The sequence below is a fragment of the Sceloporus undulatus genome, chromosome 6 (assembly GCF_019175285.1).
Source record: "Sceloporus undulatus isolate JIND9_A2432 ecotype Alabama chromosome 6, SceUnd_v1.1, whole genome shotgun sequence".
Classification (NCBI taxonomy): Eukaryota; Metazoa; Chordata; class Lepidosauria; order Squamata; family Phrynosomatidae; genus Sceloporus; species Sceloporus undulatus.
Window position 1 is genome coordinate 164,722,798 of NC_056527.1, and position 10,935 is coordinate 164,733,732.

The following is a 10,935-nucleotide window of genomic DNA, read 5'->3' on the forward strand; positions in this document are numbered from 1 at the left end:
TATCAGAATTTCACCATGATTTTGTTTCATGTCATAGTATGAAACATTTTTTTTTGGGGGGGGGGTCTGTTAACTGACATATGTGTAGCTTTTTTATCGTGGAAAGAATAGATACAGTTATATGCTTTTTTTGCAAACATTCATGTTTAAATGGCACGACAGCCACTTTTGAAGACTGGTGGGGTAAATGTGAGAAGGTTAAAATAAGTGTCCCAACATGGAACCAAGCAAAAATGTGACAGACACTAAACCCATCCCTGGGTTACATTAATGCTCTGCCACTTTATTCAATGTGAAAACCAACCTAGTTAGTACTGTTAAATCACTTAATTTATTATTGACATCCTGTGAATACTGATTCAGCATTCTTATGCATTCAGCTGTATGTTGACATCGGTAACTTTGGGCCTTTCCCTTTTAGAATGCCATTTCTATGCCCAACTCTGTACGTATAGGAGACTCAAGGCTTGTTGCAAGCTGGGCAGATACCTGGTAGAGACCGTTAAAGCAGGTAAGGAGTAGGCCAAATCTTTATACTTGTAGCTTTTACATGTCGTTTGAAACTGGTGACAGGATTTTTTTTAAATTATCATTATTTTGGGAGGTTCATGCTTTCGTGACTACGCAAAAGAGTCGATGGCTTCTTCAGTAGTGGCATTGTCATTTGAAAATATTAACATGTTCGTTTTCAACTAAAAAGGCTCTTTGCAGAGGGGGCTGAAGGTGGCAACTTCTCATTTAGTTGAGGGAGAGAAACCGAGAAAGTAATTCTGGAGAGCATTTATTGAAAGATAATATCCTGAGGGTGAATTCATAAGGGAAACTATATACATTGGTTCAGAACTCATGCCATGACAAGGGGGATGAGAGGAGCCCAAAGACGCCTCCACAGCCTTAAGCTGGGATGAAGCCAAGCACAGATGCGCAGTGTCGCTGCATGTGCATCCATGTCTTTTAAATATAATAATAATAAATAATAATAAATATTTATTTATATTCCGCTTTTTCCTCATGGAATCAAAGCGGATTACAAAAGAAAAGTATCTCTGGGGATGCTGGTTTTGATGCTAATGACTGCCAGTCCAGCATCAACACAAGCCCCACTCTTTCCTCCTGGTCCTTTCCTCTAAGAAGCAGAAAGTAGGTCACCCTTGGTCTTGTAAAGCAGTGTCAGACAGTGACAGGATCCTGGTGACCACAGTGTGAATTTTATTTACCAGAACCAAAACTTTTTGGACTCCCGTTTACTGGATGCAGCTGAGAACAGAAAAAATAGACTGGAGTAAAGGAACAATGCCTGAAGTGTATTACTGCCGAATGTATTGTCAGAGCTTAGTGTTTACTGAACTGGGCATCTGGGGCCTGGGCTATAGCACTTCTGATTTGTATCTAGGTTTAGATGATTGAATACTGCATGGTATTAAATTGTTCTTTCAGCATAGAGCTAGCATGGGGTGGAGAAGGGTCTAGCCTGACCTTCTTTCAGAAGTGCTAAGTTTCCGTGTTGAGGGTAATTATGAGGGATTCTTGTATTCTGATTTGGCATAGAGCAGGTCCAGATTTGCCATTTTTTTGAGATCTAGACACAGAACATGCATTGCATGTATTTTACAGAATATTCTTGTAAGGGGATGGGTCCGTTTGAAACACAAGGGGGGAGTGAATTATTGCATTATGGTTGTATGTAGTATTGTTTAAATAAAAATAAACTATAAAAATAGTATTTTATAGAGATGCCTCTATGGCTTTACATTCTTTTTCTTTAAAACTAGAAAAAGTGATGCTGAGTTTCTGCACATGATATATGATAAGGACATATTACAGCATTAAAAAGCCTTAAATGTTGAGCCTTCCTATAATGGTGATTGTAATGGAGCCCTAACTGCAGAATGAGCAAGAAACAAAATTCAGGCGTTGCAAATAGATTTATGCAAGTGAGTGAAATATGTTTGAGATACCATAAACATAATTGGGAATGAAAAAGTAACTTTGTACAAGTACCGTATCTGTTGGTCAGTAGTATTAAAATGTTACTGTTCTTCAGGCCCTTTGATGAGACAGAAGAAGAGATGGAGGGAGACTCAATTGCCAACGGGTCTTAAATTGCATTTTCTACTTTATGTCCTGAAGAAGACTGTTGTACTGTTTGCCTTCTGATTTATTGCTGACGAATGTTTTGGTTGAGTTTTTTGCTCAAAGAGCACCATTAATGTATGTGGGTTATAGTTTGTAAATTTTTACTGTACGTCTTGAAGGAAAATAAAAATCTTTTTGCAAATGCACGATAGTGTTTGATCCAGAAATGAATCCTAATGGAGCCTTACTTTCAGATTACCATTTCCCCATCTGCATGTATGTCAGTGTTGCCAATGCATCACAGTGTGACTGGAATAAGCTTCCTTTAGTCCTAACCAGCATAATTATGGCAAGGAACAGCGGTTGTTTAATAACTAAGGGATGGCCATGAATTCTCCACTCCGAATTTTATGCTAGGGCTGATGATATTTGTTGGTTGTGTGCCGTCAAGTCGTTTTGACTTATGGCGACCCTAAGGCAAAGCTATAATAGAGTTTTCTTGGCAAGACTTGTTCAGAGGTGGTTTGCCATTGCCTTTCCCTGAAGCTCAGTCACCCAGTGGGTTTCCACAGCCAAGCTGGGAACCGCATCCTGGTCCCCAGAGCATTACCCCAACACTAATTATTATTAGTCCCTGCCAGGGGAGAAGGAGGAAAGCCGGACTTAACAGATGACATGTGAAAGGGATCTGGGGTCACGTAGACCCCAAGTTGGACATGAACCAACAGTGTGATGCGGCAGCTAACAAGGCCAATGCGATTCTAGGCTGCATCAATAGAAGTATAGTGTCAAAGCAAGGGAAGTAATAGTGCCACTATTCTGCTCTGGTCAGGCCCCATAAGAGCTGTTCAGTAGGAAGGTGTTCTCTTGGATGATGGTGGAGGTCTTTAAAAGAGGCTGGATGGCATCTGTTGGGAATGCTTTGACTGAGAGTTCCTGCATGGCACGAAGGGGGTTGGACTGGATGAGGGGCCTTCTTGGGTCTCTTCCAACTCGTGATTCTAGCTGATTAATTTAACTTAGAGAAACAATTAAAAAGTGACGTCAAACTGCACTCTTTCTGTATGCGCCGTTTCCACAGTGTAGAGTGGCTTGCTCCAGTGGGATTTGTGGCCAAGCTAGGAGTGGAACCCTGGCCTCCACCGACACTAATTAAGTTTTAAGAGCTACTACACTTAAAGATGTGTCAAACTGCATTATTTCCTGTACTGTATAATGTGACTTGCTCCAGTGGGCTTCGTAGCTGAAGCCGGGAATTGAACCCTGGTCTCCAGGTCCTAGCCCAACCCTCCTTAATTAATTAACTAAGAGCTACAACCCTTAAAGATGGTCTCAAACTGCATTTTCTATAGTGTAAGAATGTGCCTTGCTCCAATGGGCTTCATGTTCAAGCTGGGTATGCAGCCTGGTCTCCAGAGTCTTAGCCCAATGCTAATTAATTAATTAACTAATTAATAAACTAAGAGTCAAGATGTCAAAGTTCATTTTTTCTACAATGTGAACATTACTGGCTTGTTAGAACAAGTGGGTATGTACATCCCAAGATACCAGATTTGAAGAAACGATTTGTTGCTGCTACGTTTATCAAGTCCACTTCGAACCTGTAAAGTTCTCAAAACTAGCAAAAATGTTTCATCTTATTTATTTTCATCAGTAAACCCACTGTGGGCATTCAACTATTGAATTCCATGCTGTCTTCAAAGGCAGCCCTATATATATTTTGCAGTAGTCTAGTCTGGCAAGGCATGAATGTCCTATAGGAGGCGTCTCTCTGAAATGGCATCTGGAGATGCCCAGTGGCCACTGTAGGGAGGAAATGATGGAAGAGGCTATTTGGCTGGCCTTAATGATGGAAAGAGTGTGATAGAAACTTCAGCGAGATGGACTGTCCCATTCAAGAGATGTGTGTACATTAGAGACAGGTTATTACAGGTCTGGGTCTCTGCCAAGAGCTTCCAGATGCTTGGAACAGATCCTGTGAAATAGCAACACCATAAACTTTCCTGTTTACAGGCCTACTCTTCTTGGCTCATTAAATGCGTTGGTTTATTAGTGGAAATTCAAGCCATGCCATTTTGTTTAGTCACTTCGCACTTATGAAACTTGATGGCCAAACAGTTTAAATGCCTCCATTCCAGAGAACTGTGTGGTGCATGCGCACATCAGATGGCCAGTTTTGTAGTGTTATTAATATACTAGTCATTTAGAGCACGAATCAATTTAAGCAATATTCCTTACACAGATAGTATATGCAAAACAAAAACCTTAGATCCCCATCCCAAAGTGATTATAATTTAAAGACTGGCCAATTAATCCATCCTTGGTTGATGGGAGAAATGGCACTGTAAGTTGTTAGATTTAGATTTAGAAGTGTTTAGGTGGGGTTTTAATTTCTTTATGGAGCGAATGCAGAGTAAGGTTGCTTAATTATAACTATTTAAGCATTGTCTTTTAAAAAGCTTCACTGTATGTTATTTATCAGATTTTTAAACATTTTAGACACTTAAAATAAAATGATCCTCTTGCTGAAAACTGGTGTATGAAGGACCATCCTGCTCACGTTTGTACTGTCTGCATCAGAAATTTTGGAGTTCAAGGAAAGAAACAAGAATGACACTCACCCTTTAATTTGAGGATTTTTGCCTATGATTGACTCGGGGGTTGTCTGCATGACTAAATACTCCTTTTTTCAGTTTAATAGAATGTGATGGTGACACAAGTTCACAAGAATCCAGGCTTTTTGCAGAGGGGAACTTCTTAAAGGCTTTGTAGTTTTTATTGGAGTACCTTCAGAAATTCCATTATTGTACGTGCAGCTTTCCATCTGCTTCGCCTAGATTCAGATGGCTGTGCTTTTCAGCAGAGGGAGGGTGAATGGATGCAATAAATGCACTTTGCACAGGAAAATGAAAACAATTAAACTTCTATGTAAATGCGTGAAATCCACAGCAATTCATTTAATGCACTAACATATCATTGCACTCAGTCTGACCTTATGCGATACAAAGAGGAAAGGCAAGGCAATATCGGGACACTGAAGATGATATGCTAGAATAAGAGGTGCCTTTATACTTTAAAAAAACAAGAGTCTTGAGTAGTCCAATGAGTAAGGACTAACAGTTTTATTTGGCATAAGCTTTTGTGAACTGCGTCTGCTTCATCAGATGAGTTGCAGTTGCGAAATGTCTTGCTTTTTAAGGACACTAGACTTTGCTGGTGTTCTTGTTCAACATGCTAAAAACCTGAAGCTAATATTTAGGGAAGGGTAGTCTTTGGTGTCCATTTCCTCCTAGTATTTTGTGCATTCGTAACAGGGGTCAACAGCCAAGCTGTATCTGGCCATCTCCTTGGCCAACGTGAGCATCAAAAGATCCTTTATAATCCCCCTCCAGTTGCATTTCCCAAGCTGGCAATAAAACTCTGGCTGTTTCACCTGCCTTCGAAGGAAGATGATGCATAGCATCTCCAGATGGATTTAAGAAGATGAGTCCTACTGATAAGTTTCCCTCGGGAAAGAAGGGGAACTAAAAATGTCAAAAAACTCCAAGAGCTTTATCTGAACATTTGTTCGGAGGGAGTCCCAGGCCACCTCAAGCCACTTTGTGGCCATGTGTCACTCCACTGCAGAACTCAAGGCTTCTCGCGTGATTCATTTAGGCAGTAATTGGGGCTGAAGTGCTGCTTCAATAGCAGCACTTTGGCTAAAGTAGAAAATTGCAGTTTTCAAAAGATTATCTACTTGTTAGGAATGGTAAAAATGGCTTTGGCTGCCAGTACAATCTATATGAAGTTTCCTTTATTGTTCGCCAGCCTTTTAAGTTGGCCCCCAAATCATTCTTTGTCACCTCGAGGAGCTGTTGGCAGCATCATTTCTGTCTCTGCTTGCTTTTGTTAAAAAGGGAAAGGCCGGCAGGCAATCCCCTTATTCCAGTGTCACAGTTTCTCAGGCTGAATTAAAACATAACCATGTTAGTCTAAAAAAATCAGTATGCAAAGGGATCTTGCAGCACCTTTGGGAATATCTGCAAGAAAAAAGCTGGACTAGCTGAGCTTTTGTAGGCTTGAGTCTCCTTCCTCAGATGCAGTTTTAAAGCTGAGAGAGTGAACTCTACAATCATCTGTGTTAGTACAGGCTTCCCCAACTCGGTTCCCTCTTGTAATCTGTGTATTCCTATAGAATATTGGTTGGAGATGGCTGGGGTATAGTCCCTACACATCTCAAGGCAACAAGGAGGAAAGCTGGGTGGTTGATAGCTGAGGTGAGATTTGCACTGTGGGCTTTCTGTCATGTGCTGGAATACTTCCTTCAAAAGTCCAGGCTTCCATATGAAAACCTTATTCGAAAACTATATGTTCTCTACATGTGTATACTATCAGGAATTAGTTGTTGTTGTTGTTGTTGCGTGTGCTTTCAAGTTGTTTCCGACTTATGTCTACCATAAATTATCCTTTTCATGACTTTTTCTTGGCAGATTTGTTCAGATGCCAAGATTTGTCATTGCCTTCTCCTGAAACTGTGAGCATTTGACTTGCCAAATGTGCCCAGTGGTTTCATGGCCAAGGGGAACCGAACCCTGGGCTCCAGAGTCATAGTCTAAACTCAACCACTATGACATGCTGGCTCTTCAGACATCAGCACTAACACAGCACAATTAAAGCATACATGATTCAAACTTCCCTGGCACCCCATTTGCCCTTAAATCAAACAAACCCTTTCTCCCTCCTCCTGATCGCCTCTCCATTTCATCCATCTCATGAGACCACCTAGTTTTCTAACTTATGGGGACCCTATGGCAAACCTTTTGGCAGGATTTGTTCATAGGAGGTTTGCCATTGCCTCTCCTAATAAAGGTGGTCAACTGGAGCACACTTCAAACAAAACAAGGAAGTGGTAACTAGTGCTTTGCCTCCTAATCCTCTGACAAAAGGCATGTACAGCTAATAATGAGCGGTATCCAATATCTCAGGAACCTTAGCAATTCCACATTGCCTCAGGACTTCCCACGTATTCATCTATATAAATTAGCACCTTGAGGGAAATGCGGCATGCCTCCTCGCCAAGATCTTCATGCACTACTTGAACCAATCTGCACACGTCTGTTTCAAAACTGGGGTGATTCATCCTGCCAGGCATGGCTGGGCTTCTTGCATTAATTTCGAGTGAATGCACAAACACAATCCTCTAGTGTTTCTCGATCACATGCTCCATGGCATTGCCAAAAAGATAAGTTGACCTTCTTGCTGGATGCGATTAGTGGAGCTAATGAATGGTTGATAAATTCTGGGTCTGCTGGGTTAGAGGTCTTGGAGGTTTAAAGGACCCTTTTGGCTCCAGTTGTGCCCAGGCACAGCGACCTCTGTGTAAGACAGAATCAGCATGGGAGAACAGGAAAACAAGAAATGCCTTTTTTGGAATTCAAGAGTAGGATCTTAGTAGAGAGGACATAATCTCCACTTCTAGAAGCAGAGTGCTGTGCTTTTTCTCCTCTCACTGCCACTCTCTCTGTTATTGCCGGGTTTCTGTTTTTCATGATGCAAACCTCTGAGGACTTGCGGCATGACTGCTCCTTATATATTTTAGGAAGGGCTTTGTCCTTTCCTCTAGGTCTGAGAGTTTAAGTCTTATTTTAAAATGGCCCTTATTGCCCAGAGCCAAAAGTATATTTAGTTATGTATTACCTCTGCTTCTTGCCCCAAATCTTATTGCTTTGGGTTGGGTAGTTTGTTTGGACAGAAAAAAGAGCTATTGCAAGCGCAGGTTGAAAGGATATCCAAAGACCGAATCTTAACCGAGCAGCAATATATTGTAGGGTGCCCTAAGCGACAATGCCTGCAGAAAAAACGATTTGTCTTGAACAGGAAAAAATACCACAGTGGTACTGAAGTTATTCCGTAACTGAAGGAGCAAGTCTTTTTCCTCCCCCAGGAGCAATTCCTTGCCCCCCTGGGACGGCACTGAGATGCCAGAGGTTGTGCTGAAAATGCTACTCTGTTAGGAAGGATTTAATTTTGTTTTGTTAAGGAGACTCACAGCCCTGCTGTAGGGGGGTACCCTTTTCTACTGTTGCCAAGATATGGGCTGTTTGCGGCTTTGGTGGAGATATGCTCTATCTCTTCTACTTGCTTTTCTTGACAGCCTTGTGAACACCAGCTGTGTTATGGGGTGCAAAACCGGGCAGTACTTGATCAAGGAACCAGTGCGATGTGAAGGATGCCGCTCAAACTGCGGACATGTCAGGTATGTGAACCAATCACCAAGCCTCCAGCATGCTATTGAACATGAAGTGGCCTACAGTGGAATTCAGAAACAATTGCAGGAAGCCAAAATAGCACAAAAAATGCTTTTTTAAAAAAATAGAAAATTGAGATAGATCAGGTATTATTCCAGTAATAAACTGTAAAAAAAAATGTCATTGCAGCAGGAAAGAGGAGAGGAGGAAGCATCCATAACTTAAAGAAAACTCACTATCAGCTGCCATTTACTCTAGCAATGAACGGTCAGGCTTTCTCTTTTTTGGCCAGGGATACGTCCAATTTCATGTATGAAAAAATACTGCATCAGCCACTTGGAAATTCAGCTGCCTGGCGACAGCTTCGTATATTTTTTAATGCAACAGCTCCCATCATATATCGATCAATATTTTGCTTTAATGACATAGCCCTTGCTCTTTTGTACTGAAACAATGAAAAGCCAATTAATCCATGTGTTTGGAGATCCATTTCCCATTAACCTTGGTGCTGCAAGTGGCCATATCACTGCTACTCACACATGTGATCTGAGCCAAAGATGACAAAAATCACATGGATCTATGACCAAGAAAGTGGATTTTATTTCTTTGCTTGCCTTCACATGGGCAAGGGCCATGCCTTTTGCATAGTGAAAACATTGATGCTGTATTCTGGCCTTCCATCACAGAGGTCAGAGGGGCATTTTAACTTCACAACAACCCCTTTAGTTCAGGACCGTAATTTGTTCAGGACCTAGTTTTTTCACACAGTAAAGCCCAATGCTCTAACTATTGCATGACGTGTAAATGGTAAATGAAGAGGGTGCCCTTTTGTTATGGATAGAGTAAACAGCAAAAGAGGGAATTGCTGAGAGTCATTCTTAACTATGAATAAGTCTAACAGCTTATGGTTGAAGCCAACAGCCTTTCTACTACATTTCTACTTCTTGAGAAACAAAGAAGGTGGAGGTGGAATTTGTTGGTGATCGCGCTTTCAAGTTCTTTCCAACTTATGGTGACCCTAAGGCAAACCTAACATGTGAGTTTTCTTGGCAAGATTTGTTCAGGAGTGGAATACTGAAGGGGAAACCAAACTGACCCTCAAGTATAAAAGCAATGCAATGTTCACAAGCTACAGAGCTTACAAAGTATTTTCTCTATCACAACCATGATACAGAAAATATCAGTATATCCAAACATCTGTACAACCAAAATCAGTATATCCAAATATCTAAATACTTCAGGCAGACTGTTTATCTGAATTAAAATGGAAGACGATGATTCAAAACATCTAATGCAGAGATATAGGTCAGAATTATTGATGCCCACTTTACTGGAAGGAGGCCAGTCCAGAGCAATGAAGCCAGAAGAGACATGCTAGGCAACCTCCTGGTTTGGGTTCACAGGCTATTTTTTAATTTGTGTTTTTAAAGGAGAAAAGCCACAGCAGTGATATAACACATGGTTTACTTCCTCACATTCTTAAAGGGATCAAGAGAGAACTGGTTCCATGTGTGTTTTTATTTTGTTATTGTTGTGTGCCTTCAAGTCATTAAGGCGACCCTATCATGGGATTTATGCCCAGTATCCTAACCCAGCATTCGAACCACTACACCACACTGACTCGCTACACTTTTATAAGAAACTGTATTTAAACCCTGAAGCCTCCACCTGCAATTCTAAAGGAGCTGCCCAGTTTCCATGGGGAGAACCCCAGCTCACACTCAGAATGCCCATTCTGCTTGCAAAACACACAGTGTTCAACCCTTGGCATCTTCAGTTTAAAATATCAGGTGGAAGATGATGAGGAAAATGATTGCTCAAGACTCTGGTGAGTCTAGAAAATAATGGATGAGATGGACAAATAGCCTAATAATGCAACATCCTAAGTTGATCTGTCTTTCCCTCTCTCTGATGGCTCATGAATGTACCTCTCCGCACAGTTTGAGGGCCATTGCTTTGAGCAAATTAACAATGAAAGGAAATGTAAGGTCACTGTACAAGACAACCTGACAAGCAGCAACGAGAAGCCACCAAATCTAGCATAAATATTGCCTAAGAGAAAAGCTCTCCACTATAGCAGCAGGTGCCAGACGCAACCTTACCTTGCAGAAATCTTTTTACAAGATTCATGTAATTCTTTTGGATTCCTCCTGCCCGTTACCCCACAAAGCAATAAAGGTAAAGATAAGGGTAGTAAGTCAGACTGTGAAAACAAGACTTTAAGGAATGCTGGCTCTGCAACACCTAATGATACTGCAAGGGACTTATGCATTTCAGTGGCTTCTGCATACTGAGTAAAATCTAGCCCATGTATAGCAGGCCCACTAAGTCGCCAAGGTATTCTGCTGGGGAGAGTTAAACATGTGGACTTATCTTTTCCACCATAATCAATAATCAATGCCGTGGACTTGAGCCTACTTCCAGATCCATCTGGAGAAGTAGGCTCAAGTCTAGGAAAGCTAATGCTGCTCACTTCTATCTTTCAGTCAGTCTCGAAGGTGCTGCAAGATCCCTTTGCATACTTTTAGCAAATGTTTTGCGTTCTCTGGAACTCGCAATCCCAGCCTAAGAAAACTCATGCTGCCAACTGCAGTATAGACCCACACAGCTTTTATAAACATAGGCCCCA